Genomic DNA, 15,264 nt, shown 5'->3' on the forward strand with positions numbered 1-15,264 from the left:
TAGCAAGTATTGAAGAGTGTGCAATTGGATCTCGAACGGAGAGATTTTCAGAGGAACCTGTCATTGTTGATTACTTGAGAAAGAAGATGAACACTATAGCACTTTGATCCCCGAAAATCTTTTAGAGGATTTGTGAGTGGTAAAAAGTGAAGAGTCATCAAAATCCATTTATACCGTTCGATTTGTGAGGAAAATCCAGAGAGAGGTTGCATCGATTACTGAAACGTCGCCTCAAAAAGCACGACTTGACAACTGTTATGGCAGATCCATGCATCATACGGAGATAAAGTAGACGTCCGTTCAAAATTTCACGTGCCCATTTGAATTCTTATCCACAGGAAATTGTCGTGTCAGCTTTTCCCTTTCGCAGTTAGGTTTTAATTGATCCATTCTAGATGAACATTCGTTTCTAGAAAACTTTGGTTGAACTACGAATCTGAAAAGAACAGTGAGTACCACGAACCATACTTTTGAAAATCACAAGGATCTTCGCAAAAGAAAAATAGACTTCCTAGTACAGACCACGAAAGTGGACTTTCATTAATTCCTTAGTGAAAACTCTAGAACATTTAATTGTTCACCGTCAATTCATAAAGTGTATTGAATTATGGGTTTCACTTAGTTCGTGGTTGAACAAAACTAAGATCATTAACACAGATGTTGTGCAACCATAAACAACAATGGTAATTTTTGAGAGTCTCAAGGGTTGCAATCATGGATGTGAAAGTGATGGAGAAATGTATAAATTCTTTAAAAGAAACAAATGTACCTCTGCAATACGAAAGTGACCATGCAGGCAACTCTTAACTAAAAGTGAGAAAAGTGAGGTAGCTCATGACTTATGTGAATTCGCAGCCTGATTGGGAAGAATCGATTGGTAGAATCAATTCATTAAGGCTTCAACATATAGTCGTGGAGGCTTGAGACAACATGCACCAACATGCTTCAAGGGACACTTAGCTAGTACATAGTTGAAAAGATTTATACCTGCCCCTTCATGTGAATTAGTAGATGTTACGAACATGTTCCTCCATGATCTTCTTGTGTCTCTAAGATATTTTTGATGTTTTATGATTTGTTAAAATAAAAGAAATAAAAATAAACACAAACAAAATATTTTTGTTTTTTTGGTTTTAAAAAAAATTAAACGAAGAAAAATAAAAAAATTAAAGTAGAAATACATAAACTATTTTTGGAGTTTTGAAATTTTCTGAAAAATAATTTAAAAGAGAAAAGATTTAAAAACGAAACAAAAATAAGTAACATTATACACAATGTACAAAAGGATATTAGAAAACCCTAACCACGAATGAACAGTGGATTGCGAATTACCACAAACATTGGCACCGATTCATAGTGATAAAATAGACTTCAAATGAACAGTAGACTACAAATTATTGCAAGCGTTCGCACCGATTCACAAAGATAAATTTATTAATGCGAAATTGGTTTCAGAACGGATTCAACTTCCATCATTCCTAGCCCTTGAGGAATTCTATTAAATGTTGTTTCAGGTAGGGCCTTTGTGAATATGTCAGCTAACTGATCAGCGGATCTTACCAAGTGTATTTCAACATTGCCATCTTCCACATGATCCTTGATGAAGTGATACCTCAGTGCTATGTGTTTCGTCTTTGAGTGTTGCATTGGGTTGTGACAAATATGAATGACACTTTCGAAGTCATAGTATAATGGATTCGTTTCATACTTAATCCATAGTCATGAAGCTGGCTTTGAATCTAAATGACCTGGGATGTACATAAGGCAGCAACTATATATTCAGCTTCAGCTATTGACAAGGATACACACGTTTGCTTCTTGGATTACCAACTATCAAGTTTGCCATCGAGAAATTGGCATCCTCCAGTTGTACTCTTTCTATCTAATACACATCCTCCAAGGCTAACATCTGAAAATGCTTGTAAGAAGAAGCTTGAGTTTGCTGGATACCATATGCCAAGCGACGAGGTTCGTTTTAGGTAACTAAAGATGTTCTTCACGGCCACCATGTGAGGTTCGCGCGGATTTTCTAGGAACCTTGCACAATAACAAACAGAAAACATGATGTCTAGTCTACTAGCTATAAGATACTATTGGATTTAGTTAATTAGTATTATCCAAGAATTTCTTTGCAATTAATTTTGTGGTCAAAACAGACTAATTAAATATATGGGGATTGATTATGTAAATCAATGCTTTTATTGTATGGGCTAATGATCCATGATTATGTAGACGGGTAAAACCAATAAGATCATCCATGGATAGTCCATGGAGGTTAAACCCATGGAGCATAGGAATGTGAAAAGTCATGGAGCATTAGGGTTTACAATGTGTAACCCTAGCATTTGCCACACTATAAATAGAACCCTCATAAGCTAAAATCTGTTATATATTTTTTGAGACAATTAACTTATCCTGTTAAAGCCTCCTCTTGCATATTGGTATTTGTGAACAATTAGAGGCATCACACTTGAGGTTCTCAAGCTTTCAAAGGTTAATAACTATACTACTCAAGAGGTAAGCATCCAAAATAAGTTTTATATTATATAGCTTTAGTTGTATGCTAGCTAGAGTGAATGCTTTGGAAAAATAAAATGCATGTATAATTAGAGAAAACATAGATCCAAAGCACTTAGGGTTGCATGTGCACCATAGGAGTGTTACAGTGCTCAAAACCCAACAGTGGTATCAGAGCCTAGGATTGATTTCTATTATATTTGATGCTTACTACTTTTTCAAAGCTGAAAAAAGTTGAAATTTTGGCCTCTGACTAGTGAACTCGCTGAGTCCATGAACAGACTCGATGAGTCCACTCAGTAAACAAGGAATCTCGGAGAGTCAGTTCATGCACTCGACAAGTTGAAGGCTTTGTTACAAAATTTCGAGTTTCTTGGCCTGGTTTGGATTTGGAACACTACTAAAAAGTGTTTTGGCTCATTGGAAATGTTTATTTGATATGGTAGTGCTAGTACTCATCCAACCACAAGATAATTGTCAAATTTTTAAAAAAATTATTGTTTTATATGATAAACAAAGTTGTTTTACATTGTTGACTTGAAATTATCTTGATTATGAGTTTAGTTAGATCATAAATTATGTGATAATTTTTGTTCTTAGAATATGATATAATTGAGTTTTAATGACCTCCATAACTTGTCCTCAAGTTATCGAAAATGAAAGGTCTCCTCATTAAAATCCAACTAAACTCATAAGTTATGAATGTGAAGAGTTTTGACAAGTTTCAAAACTTGCCTTCAAGTTTTGGAATTTTCAAAGTCTCATTAAATGAAACTTTCATTCCAAACCCTAGAGTTTTAAAATTTAAAATTCAACCCTTATAGTTTATAATATAATAATTTTGATAATATATATATATATATATATATATATATATATGTGTGTGTGTGTATGTATATATATATATATATATATATATATATATATATATATATATATGTATGTATAAGAACAAGTCAGTCTTACCGTTAGTAGGCCTCATTCACGAAGCCAGTCTATAAGGGGTATAAGGTTACTGCCTATAAAATGGTGGTTTAATGGGTGTCCACTCTTACCCACCGCTTCCTTGACCGGTGGAGGGTCGTTAGCCGAACGGGTAGGATAGGACACGAATTCTTCCTCATTAAAAGTATAATGATAAATATAAAGTAACTAAACTTTTATTAAATTCCCAATCTTAGTTACTTTAGGAAAAGTGTGAAAATAGTGCTAATCCATGAAATTACACTTTGCACCTTGTTAAGTCGTTAGTGGAGTGCATGTGGTTAACCGACACACTAATATGGGACTGACAATGTGTGGCAAAGGGTAGCTTGGTGTTAATCATAGATCAATGGAGTGCGTGTCATTAACCGGCACATTGATTAGGTGATATGTAACATTGGGTGTAGCAAGTTAATTTGCATGGTTATTCACACCTTGTTTGTGATCCTCAGCATCCCAGTCACAAACTTGAAGGGCATAATCGAGATTTAAACTTGCCTTTGAAAAGTTTAATGAATCTCAAAGATCTAGGAATGTCAAACCAATTAAAAGTTAATAAACCATTTCATTTTTCATGGTGGAAATTGGTAAATCGTCATTTACCTACCTTCAAATATTTACAATTGGAATACGGAATACCTCTTCACAATTGTAGAATATTGTGTTGGGTCCTAGCCTTAATATTTCATTTGGGTGTAATATTAAAGATTCTCATCTAATCTAAACTTTGTTATTCTTCTTTTTAAAATGTCTATCCCAAAAAATGCTTCAACACCAATTCCTTCAGGCTCTTTCTCTCTCATGAACCTATGTAGGAGGGTCATTTTTGATGGCTCAAACTTCAATGATTGGATTTGTAACATCAGAATGGCTATTCACTATGAGGACAAAGAATATATCCTTGATAAAGAGGTTAAGGAGATTGATGTCACCACTTCTAATCCTTAACAAATCGCTGAGCACACTACTCATGAAAGGGATGCGACAAAGATGTCGTGTCTAATGATTGCAACCATGACTGCTGAGCTGCAGAAGTCATATGAGGACTACTATCCCTATGAAATATATCATGATTTGATGGAAAGATACCATCAAAGTGCTCGGCAGGAGATGTATGAGATCATTGCCTCCATGATCACAACCGAAATGAAGGATGGTGAACCCATCACGACCCACTTGCAGAAGATGTAGAGATATGTGGACCGCTTGCTAAAATTGAATGTCAATTTTGATGAAGAGTTGGCCATAAATATAATTCTACACTATTTACCTTCTTGTTATGATCAGTTTCATATGACTTATCATATAAACAAGGAGGAGTTCACTCTTAGCAAGCTTCAAGGGATTTTAAGGACTGTAGAAAGCAACCTCAAAGGCAAGTCTGTTGTGTCAACTCCTAATACTACTACTACTTCGTCCCCTGTTCTGACAATAGGAAACGTAAAGGGAAAGACGACGAAGGCTCCCTCCAAGAGCCACAAGGGAAAGTCTCTTGATGGATCCACTTCTATTGGGACCAAAGCAGGTTCTGCTAATCCCACTTCCAATCCGAAGGATGTTGACTACTTCCATTGTCATGAAAAAGGGAACTGGAAACAGAGCTGCCCCAAGTACTTGCAGGACATAAAGGATGGGAAAATGTCACCTGTGACCAAGATTGGAGTTTACTCTTTATTGCTCAGTAATGGTTTCAATTTAGATTTGAATAATTGTTTTTACTCGACCGATATGGCGAGAAATATTGTTTCCTTTCATAGTTTGTACAAACAAGGTTTTACCTTTTCATTTAAGAATGAAGTTGGTGCTATTTATGCTTATTATAATGGTGTATTTTATTTTGTATCATTACCTTGCAATGGTGTATATGAAACTGTGAATGTTGTAGATAACCTACGAAATAGTGTGTTAAATATTGATTCGTCCAATGGTTTGGACAAGGCATGTTTGTGGCATTGTCATCTTGGACATGTCAACAAGAACCGCATAGGCCAACTCCAAAAGGCTGGAGTTTTGGAGTCATTCAACTTAAAGTCGGATGACACTTCCGAATCTTGTTTCCTTGGAAAGATGACCAAGTCACCCTTCACTGGTACTTGTGAAAGGGATGAAGGTTTGCTGGACCTCATACACACTGATGTGTGTGGAACATTCAGAATTGCCAAAAGGGATGCTAAACGCTTCAATGTGACTTTTACTGATGATTACAGTATGTATGGCTACATCTACTTAATCAAGGATAAGTTAGAAACCTTTGAAAAGTTCAAAGAGTTTAAGCAGGAAGTGGAGAATCAATTGGGCAGGAAGATAAAGATGCTACCATCCGATCGTGGAGGAGAGTATCTTTGTATCCAGTTCCTTGACTATCTTAAGGAATGTGGAACTGTTGGAATTGGTGTCTAAGCCCATAACTATTATTGGGATGTACTTGACCCGATAGTAGCATCGTGCTTTTGGTTTGCCTCCACCAGTGCAATTTGATAGGATGGATTTTTGAGAATAAGGTTATTTATGATTTATTAATATATTACAAGTATAATATATTAATATGATTATTTAATTAGTATTATCCAAGAAGTAATTTGGAATTAATTTTGTGGTCAATATAGACTAATTAAATATATGGGGATTGATTATGTAAATCAATGTTTCTTCTTGTATGGGCTAATGATCCATGATTAAATAGATGGGCAAAACCAATATGATAATCCATGGAGGTTAAACCCATGGAGCATAGGAATACGAAAAATCATGGAGCATTAAGGTTTAGAAAGTGTAACCCTAGCATTTACCACACTATAAATAGAACCCTCATGAACCAAAATCGGTTATACCATCTCTTGAGACAAGTAACTTATCCTCTTAAAGCATCCTCTTGCATATTGGTGGTTGTGAACAATTAGAGGCATCACACTTGAGGTGCTCAAGCTTTCAAAGGTCAATAACTCTACCCTACTCAAGAGGTAAGCATCGAAAATATGTTTTATATTATATAGATTCATTTGTATTCTAGCTAGGGTGAGTGCTTTGGAAAAAGAAAATGCATGTATAATTAGAGAAAAAATAGATCCAAAGCATTTAGGGTTGCATGTGCACGATAGGAGTGTTATAGTGCTAAAAAAACCAACAAATACATCAATGATCCTATCATCTGACGATAAAGGGTCATATCAGCAATTGGTTTTTCCAGACATGGTGTTAGTTTGGTTCCGAATGCCATTGGAACCTTCGCTTTTGTGTCCCCCACCATACCAAACATAGCGAGCAAGGTCTTTGTATACACTTACTGGTTAATAAAAATTCCTTCCTGTCCCTGTCTTATAATCAATCCAAGGAAAAAGTTAATTGGACCCATGGAGCTCATCTCAAATTTAGTTTCCATCAACTTTTGGAATTCAGTTGTTAATCTAGGATTAGTAGAACTGAAAATGATGTCATCAACATAGGTTTGGACGATCATCAAGTGGTCACCCTCTTTCTTGTGAAAGAAGGTTGGGGCAACCGAACCTTGTTTAAATTTAGACATTTTAAGGAAACGAGTGATTGTTTCGTACTTGGCTCTTGGAGCTTGCTTTAGACCATAAACTGCCTTGTCTAAGATGTAGAAGTGATTAGGATACTTCTCATTCATGAACTCAGGCGGTTGTTCCATATATACAATCTATTCAAGTTTTCCATTCAAGAAAGCACATTTGACATCCATCTGAAATACCTCTAAGTTCTAGTGCGTTGCATATGCCAAGAAGCTGCATACCGAATCTGACCTTGCAACGAGTGTGAAGCTTTCTTTGTAGTCAACACCTTCTTCCTAGCAATATCCCTTAACCACGAGTCTCACCTTGTTTCTGATAACATTCCTTTCTTTATCCATCTTGTTGCGAAACACCCATTTTAAACCAACAATAGATGCATCTGGTGGAGCGGGAATCAAACTCCAAACCTTGTTTCATTCGAACTCATTGAGCTCGTCCTGCATCGCTTGCACCCAATAAGAGTGATTGAGAGCAACGTTAACGGTTTTGGTCTCAAACTTGGAAACAAACGAATTAAACATACAAAATTCTACTTTAGAGAATAGTGCACTTTGTTTTGCTTTTTGTTGAGATATCATAAGGACACCAGCAGAAGATTTGCCAATTACTTGGGGTTCTTGGGTGATTTCTGGTCCATTTGGTTAGTGGAGGATAGTTTGGATCATAAGAGGGATCCGGTTCAACATTCACTTCTTCGAATTCAGAATGAACGTGTGAATGATTATTCACATCTTTATTCTCCCCATCGAATGATGAGAGTTCCTCTACATTAGGAATTGAAGTGTCTCCTACGAATGGAGATTTGTGAGTCATTGTGGGAGGTGAATTATCTTTATCAGATGGTGTTTCGGAAGAGAAAGACGGAGTATAACCCTCTCCCTGCAATGGAATGCTCGTATCTTCTAGTGTAGTTTGCTCCCCCTGAAAACTTGCATTCGAACCAGAATTCTCCCCCTGGAATGTAGTGTTCGTGTCTTAAGGGAAATTCGTAGTTGATGGCTGTTGGTACATATCCTTCGCAGCGTCATCTATTATCTTCTTCAATTCATCTACTTTGTTGTCAGCTGCTTTCGCTTCAAATGAGATAGCCTTCTCTAGCTCACCAAAGAGTAGCATGAATTCATCATACAAATTGGAGATAGGTATCATGGCTGGACTTGGCTTAAGAAAATTTTTCTTCGATTGACTATCATTCGACTGAATCCTCTTCAAGTAGTTGTCGTCAAACGTGACATAGTAGGTTTCTTCCATTTTCTTGGATCTTTTGTTGAGAACCCTATATGCCTTAGAGGTCAACAAATATCCTAAAAATATACCTCGTCAGCTTTCACATCAAATTTGTTTCATTGAAAAAATTAACATTAGGTTTGCAATTATTTATGATTTCATAAGGAGTGATAGAAAATTGCTTATTTAGGATGGATCTGTTTTGGGTAAAGCAAGCAGTCACAATTGCATCCACCCAAAAATAGAGTGGCAGACATGCGAAAGTCAGTGTTGTTCGTGCAGCTTCGCACAAAGAACGGTTTAGCCTTTCAACTACATCATTCTGTTGTGGAGTATAAGGAGCAGAAAATTTATGTGAAACTCCCTTCTCAGCAAGAAACTCTTCAAACGTTTGGTTTTTGAATTCCAGCCCATTGTCACTGCGAACATTGCGAACCAGCTTTCGCAGTTGAAGCTCAATTTCCTTTATGAAATCCTTGAGTTTTGGTGTTGCTTCATATTTCTGTTTAAGAAAATACACCCATGTGAAATGTGAAAAATCATTAACTATAACAAGAATATACTTACTACCACCAACACTTTAAATTGCAGAAGGTCCAGAAAGGTCGATATGTAGAAGTTCTAGTGGTTCAATGACTTTCGTGTTCACTATCACTGAATGACTTTTCCTACTTTGCTTCCCCATTTCACAAGCTATACACAAATGATCCTTATCAAATTTTAGGAGAGGAAGCCCTCGCACATGATCACCAAGAACAATCTTGTTGATGTCTTTGAAGTTTAAGTGCGAAAGTCTTCTATGCCATAGCCAGCTTTCGTCTGAATGAGCTTTCGTTAGTAAGCAAATAACAGGCTTCCTCTCATATCATATCCAGATTTAATGGATACATCTCGCCTTTTCACTGAGAATTTAGAAGGACTGCTTTGGTCTTCTTTTCTATGATTTCATAACCTTCATTGTCAAATGAAACTTTCAAGCCTGTCCCCACAACCAACTGCGAAACACTGATGAGGTTATGTTGTAAGCCTTCCTCATACTCCACTTTACGAATCGAAAAATCTCCATTTGTTATCATACCATAGCCTTTAATCTTTCTAAATGAGTTATTTCCATACTTCAGATTTCCACCATCTTTGAGAGCTTGAAACTCTTGCAACTCCTCCTTCCTCCCAATCATGTGACACGAGCAGCCACTGTCGATATATCATTCAACGTCAAACTGCTCATCACGTATAACCTTCAAAAATCAAGGAGATTTAAGAACCCAAAGTTGCGTGGGTCCTTGTGAGCCTTTTACAGGGAAGGGAAAGTAATTGCAAGATCAACCATATAAGTACGTTTAACTAATGTGGTTTTATCTTTCTTTGTTATTGTAAAAACTTTTATCCTATTATCTTTTACTTTCGTTTCTTTTGGAAAAGATTGTTTTTGTTTATTTTTTATTTGACTCTTTACGAACTCTTTTTCAACTTTCTTTGAGTTAGTAATTGATTTCTTGGTTGGAACTTCAGGATCCGAAACTAACTTTCCTTTTCCTTTAACATCTTTGGATGAAGCTTTCGTGGGTTGACAGTGATGAGATTTTGGATTCTCCATAGGCTTCTTTGAAAAGGAAGGTTTCTGAACAACTTTCTGTTCAGAGTCCTGTGGACTGCGAAAGTGACAGTGCGAACATTGTCTGGGGTTCGCATGTGAAGGAGCTTTCGCATTTTGATTGAAAGGTTTTTCCTTGCGAACATAGTTGGGATTTTAGGATTGACAAAATTGCTTCCTTTCACTGAGATTTCTTAGATATCTCGCATTCCTTTTTCGTTTTTGAGTTGCATGTTGCTCTGAGGACTTGTGGATGTTCGCCTTGAGTTTCGCCTTTCCTGCAAGAGATTCGTCCTTCACAGATTTAGGTTCGCTTTGAATATCCTTGGCTCTACTTGGACTTCCATTCTAAAAGCTTGATTGATTGTTTAGTGGTTCTGCCATATATCTTCCTTTCACTTACTTTCCAAGAGGTCTTTTCTGACAAACCTTTGGTTTCGTCAACATTCTCTATTGGGGCAGACCAAAAGAACTCATCGCAACCATCTTTGTTGTCATTATCGACGATGGACATTAATTCAGCTGTTTGATTTATGTCTAGTCCTTTAATTTCCAATACTTTATTAGGAACTGTTTAGACCTTTGGAAAATTGGTGCTTTCTCTTTTAGAATTTCAGGTTTTTCTTGAGAAATACATGTGAACTCAACTGAATTTTTAGAAATTAAACCTTTCGCAGGTTGAGCTTCGTTTTTAACAAACTCTGAGCAATCAACCTCATCCTCTACAGAAATTCAACTCATATCACCGTCCTCATAAAATTCAGATGTAATTTCAACATTAATTTTGTTTTCTGAACTTAATTTGGCACTCAATGAGTCGAACTTTTGCATAGTATCAGATTTGATTTGCTTCTTATCATTTTCATCCAATAGCTGTTTTAACATGTTTTTATGGTATTTGGACTTAATGTATGATTCAATTATTTCCAGTCCTATCCTGTAAGCATCAAAGATCTCGTCTGATGAGACAACAGATTGACACTTATAACAGTCGGCGTCAATTTCGTCTTCCTTTAATTCAAGAAATGGCAAGATCTTCTTGTGGTTTTTCTTACCAATCTCACAATCGAGGTGCAACTGAGTAATAATAAAATAAAGCCTTTTAGCAATTAAACAAAATATGTTGCGTTGTTTCAAAAGCATTAAATTTTCTCGTTGCAAATAAATCAATTGATCCCTAGACATAGACAAATCCGACTCAATCTTCTCTATCCAAATGCGCCTCTCACCGCTTTTTGACGAAACCCTGCTAATTTGATCAGTTAGGTTAGAGTTTGTCAAACGAGTTCTTTTTAAATTTTCGCTAATTCTTGAAAAGGTGGATTTTAGGTCATTTAATTCAGTTTCATATCTAGACACATGTATATTGAGAGATTCAAGAATGGAGTTTAACTTGTTGATCAGCTGTTCGCATTTGTTGATATGTTTCAGAACTGGCCTTGCTGTGAAACAACTATCATCTCCTCGCCCACTCTCAGTAGCATTCCCCTGTATCCATGACCCATCGTTTGTCACCATCAAACACCTTCCTATAAAACGCGAAATCTCCTCTTTCGCAACGAATGTATTTCCATGAGTAGGCCTACGAACATCTTCATCTTCAGAGTCTATTGACCAGACCTCAACTCCACGAAATTCTTTTTCAGCCACATTTTCCTGCACAATCAAAACGGACATAGAATTATCAACATTCTTTTTCTTCTTGATTTCCTCTAGCTTTCACATGTAAGAAGCTTCTTCATCTTCTCCTTCCCTTTTCTCATTTAACCTCCCCAACATTCCTTGGCCAAATGAATTTTGCCATGACAATAATTGCAATCATAGCTGAAGTCACCTACGAGCGTCTTCTCCTTCTTTTCTTCCTCCTTTTGAGAACCATTTTTATTCTCCACTTTCACCTTTTCAGAGCTGTAGCTGCCCTTCCAGTTTCGGTTCTTGTTTGAGGGAGCTTCTTCTTTGCGAACCGCTTAGGATTTGACACTATTAAAGCATACTCCTCGTTCGTAAGCTCGCATTCAGAATGATCAGACTCATACCCATCCTCTACAACTGTATTGCCTTTCGCAACGAGAGCCAAAGATCCCATTCCCGATACAACCTTCACTTCTTTTGAATTCAAGTCCTGGATTTTAGAATTGAGAGAGATATTGAGAGAGATCAAGAATTCTCACTATTTCTTAGATTCCTGGACCCAATTCAATTCAGTGGGATCTTTCATTCACATTTTTTTCCACCAAGAACGTTTTATAAAACTTTTTGACTCCCGAATTTGGAGTATCCTACTTTCACACAATTCACAGGGTTCAACAAGCAATCGATATTTCACGATCAAGGGTGTAATACTCTTTGGAGTAACGGTCCTTATATATCGTATTAACAATCGAAATATGGTCGAAAGAAAAAATCTCTATTTGATAGGGCTTCTTCCTATACCTATGAATTCCATTGGACCCAGAAATGATATATTGGAAGAATCCGTTGGGTCTTCCAATATCAATAGGTTGATTGTTTCGCTCCTGTATCTTCCAAAAGGAAAAAAGATCTATGAGAGTTCTTTCCTGAATCTGAAAGAGAGTACTTGGGTTCTCCCAATCACTAAAAAGTGTAGCATGCCTGAATCTTTCTCGCTTTTCTGACCTAGCGCCCCCTGTCCTTCTCCTTAGTTTCTAAACTAGCAGAATCGCAGGACATAAAAAGTGGGAAGTTTCTTGTTGGTTTTTCTTCCTCACTCTCGAATAGGTGAACTTGGTTCGTTCAATTCTTAGGGAGAAGAAGGATGGGAATGAATGGGAAGACTGGAGTAGTCTCTTCATTAGCCGGAAGGAATTAGTCCCTACTAGCCTCATTCGAAGAACGAACAAGAGAAGGCTTACTGTTTAGGTAGGATAGATCGATGTGGTCCAATGGCTAAAGCTCTGCCAGCTTCTTGTAGACTTACTTTAGGCTCCGAGTTCTTTTTTTTTTTTATGGTGAAATTATTCTTCGCCACTAGTGGCAACAAAGTTCTTGGTAATTAGCAAGGGGGAAGGAAGATCTCCACTCATTTCATTCATTCAGTGCCTGCGGTGAGGCGCGACCCACAACAAACGAAGGGGGAAAGCTTGCTTTGCTTGCTGTAGCCCTATTTTGAGGCTTGGTAAGCGTAAGCTATTGTTGTAGGCTCGAGAAGGGTAGGCTCGCAGCTTCGCTCAGCAGAAGAGCCTGACTTTCTATTAGTCAAGCGCTAGCGCCCAACCGGGCTTTTAAGGGATAGGGAAAGGGAAGAAAAGAAAGATGGTCACTCCTTTTAGGAACATGGCTCGTTCATTCACTTGCTCATGAACTCGCAGCTTCGCCAGAAGCTACGAAGGGGGGCCTCGGCCCGGGAAGGGGAGAGTGGTCGAGTGGTCAAAAGCGACAGACTGTAAATCTGTTGAAGTTTTTCTACGTAGGTTCGAATCCTGCCTCTCCCACTTGTTTTTTGTAGACTTCAGAGAAGAGAAAAGAGGCATTCGTCAGCGTAGGAAGGCCAACCGAGCGAAGCTCCTTTGGCCGTTCTGTGAAGTTCAATTGTATCGTATGTTAGTTAGAGAGCTACTACGATCTATAGATTCCCCATCCATATCCAATCCCAACGAGAATAGAAGCGAGTAGCTTCCGGCTTGGCTTGTAGTCGTAGTCTTTTAGCTTATATAGTCGTCGGCCTTCCTACACGCACGCGCCCGCCTGAATGCCTCCTTGGTTCGGTATGAAGCCAAGCCGATACATACGATAGGCGAAGGAAAGACCCCCATTTCATAGCGCCTGTGGGGTCGACCTTCTAGTGCCTTGTAGGGAAAGAGAGGTTCTCTAGGCAGATAGAGAAGGAAGGGCCAATAGAGAAGAATGTTGAAATGAGAGTTGCATTTAGTAGCGCCGGCGCCTCATCCAAATGAGACTTGGAAAGCGAGATAGGGCCTAACTGGGAGGCAGGAAGAAGACTACACGAGTGGTTCGGGACGGAATCTCTTTGACTTTCTGGTGCCATAGCTTCGACTCCACCCCAGAAATAGTAATAGGAGGGAGCCGCTTTCAGGAATTCCATCAATAATTGCCAAATCCTAAATTCAGTCTTCACTGATAGATAGAAAGATAAATTCTGTAAAGCAAAGAAAAGAGAAGGCTTGAAATCAAATCCATCTTAATACGAAATTTTGAAAGAAAAAATCTTTCCACTTCCAGCGCACCTCCTTTCCATGCTACTTCTTTCTTTTCCACTTCATGACCAGGAATTATAGGTCGGCATTTCTTTCATTCCATCAAGAAAGGCACCTCTGGATGTCTGCTTCAACTTCAAGCCGGGGGCCCATGGATCAAGATTTCTGGTTCCCCTTCGATTTTCAACTTCGCAGTCTGCTACTATTAGAGGGATATGGATTTCTTTCCCCCGGATATCGATTTCTCGGGAGTGCTACTCTTTCCATCAAAGCAATCACACCCTTAATTCACACTCATTCTGCTCCACTCACACCCGAAAGAAAGCTAGCTCATCTCTCAGACTGGATCCGGTCGTAGAGACTGATTGATCGGTCACCAACCTGCAAGACCAAGAATTTGAAGAAAGATCTCTGCTTAGGCTTAAAATCTCTCTACCTCTCAAAGTCACCACTCCGTCTAGGTGTGGAGGTCAGAATCCCATCCGCCCTGGGGGAAATAATAGGTCAATCAGGTTCATCCCTCTTGCCAATACTAGTAGTCTTAGAAGGAGTTGCAACCTAAAGGGCTATTCCTGATCTTTCCTATGATTCAATCGATTCCTAAGAACTTACCTCTCGCAAGGAACATCACTTTCGTATAGTTGAAAAACTCCCTTTTATTTCAAAATTGAATTCGTAACCACTGCTATCTCATGGAATAGGAATAAGCGCCGCTAGTCTTTCTTTTCTTTTACAGACTCCGAAATTTACTTCTTTCCAAAGGCTTGGCTAGCTGGAAGGCAAGAGCGCTATAAGAGGTCTTGAGGGTCGAAGGATGAAGGTCCGAGGCTACTGGTGGCCAAGCTTCTAAGTACTTAGCCAACGGATACGAATTCGAAAAAACGGTCAATCTCCGAAAGGCCTTTGCAGAGCTTTAGGGGGAATACATTGAAGAGATTAGTTGACAACAGTCCAAAGATGGGCGCCTAATTCCAATACAATAGGGGTCTACCAGTGCAAGTCAGCTGAACACCGTGATTGATGAGTGGGTAGGTGGGTTAGGTAGTGATGCATCAACTGGTCAGACAGACCGACCTTCCTCCTGCCCACTGGCCTTCTTCTGGCTTACGAAACTTGCTAGTGAAACTATAGCTATCCGGGAATCCGCAACTAGAACTACAAAGCAAAGGGATTACTTGTCCCCAACAAAAGGTGCAAAGCTTGGTTGGGCCAGTTCCTGCTTAAACTCCAAACCCCA

General features: G+C 38.3%; 1 non-coding gene across 1 annotated transcript; it reads left to right on the top strand.

The window, feature by feature from the left end:
* Positions 1 to 13,221: 13,221 nt before the first annotated feature.
* On the top strand, positions 13,222 to 13,304 carry TRNAY-GUA (transfer RNA tyrosine (anticodon GUA)). Its single transcript has one exon. It is a non-coding gene; the product is annotated as a tRNA-Tyr (tRNA).
* The last annotated feature ends 1,960 nt before the right edge of the window (positions 13,305 to 15,264 follow it).

This window comes from Lactuca serriola, chromosome 1 (genome assembly GCF_051521515.1).
Source record: "Lactuca serriola cultivar US96UC23 chromosome 1, Lser_US96UC23_V15, whole genome shotgun sequence".
NCBI lineage: Eukaryota > Viridiplantae > Streptophyta > Magnoliopsida > Asterales > Asteraceae > Lactuca > Lactuca serriola.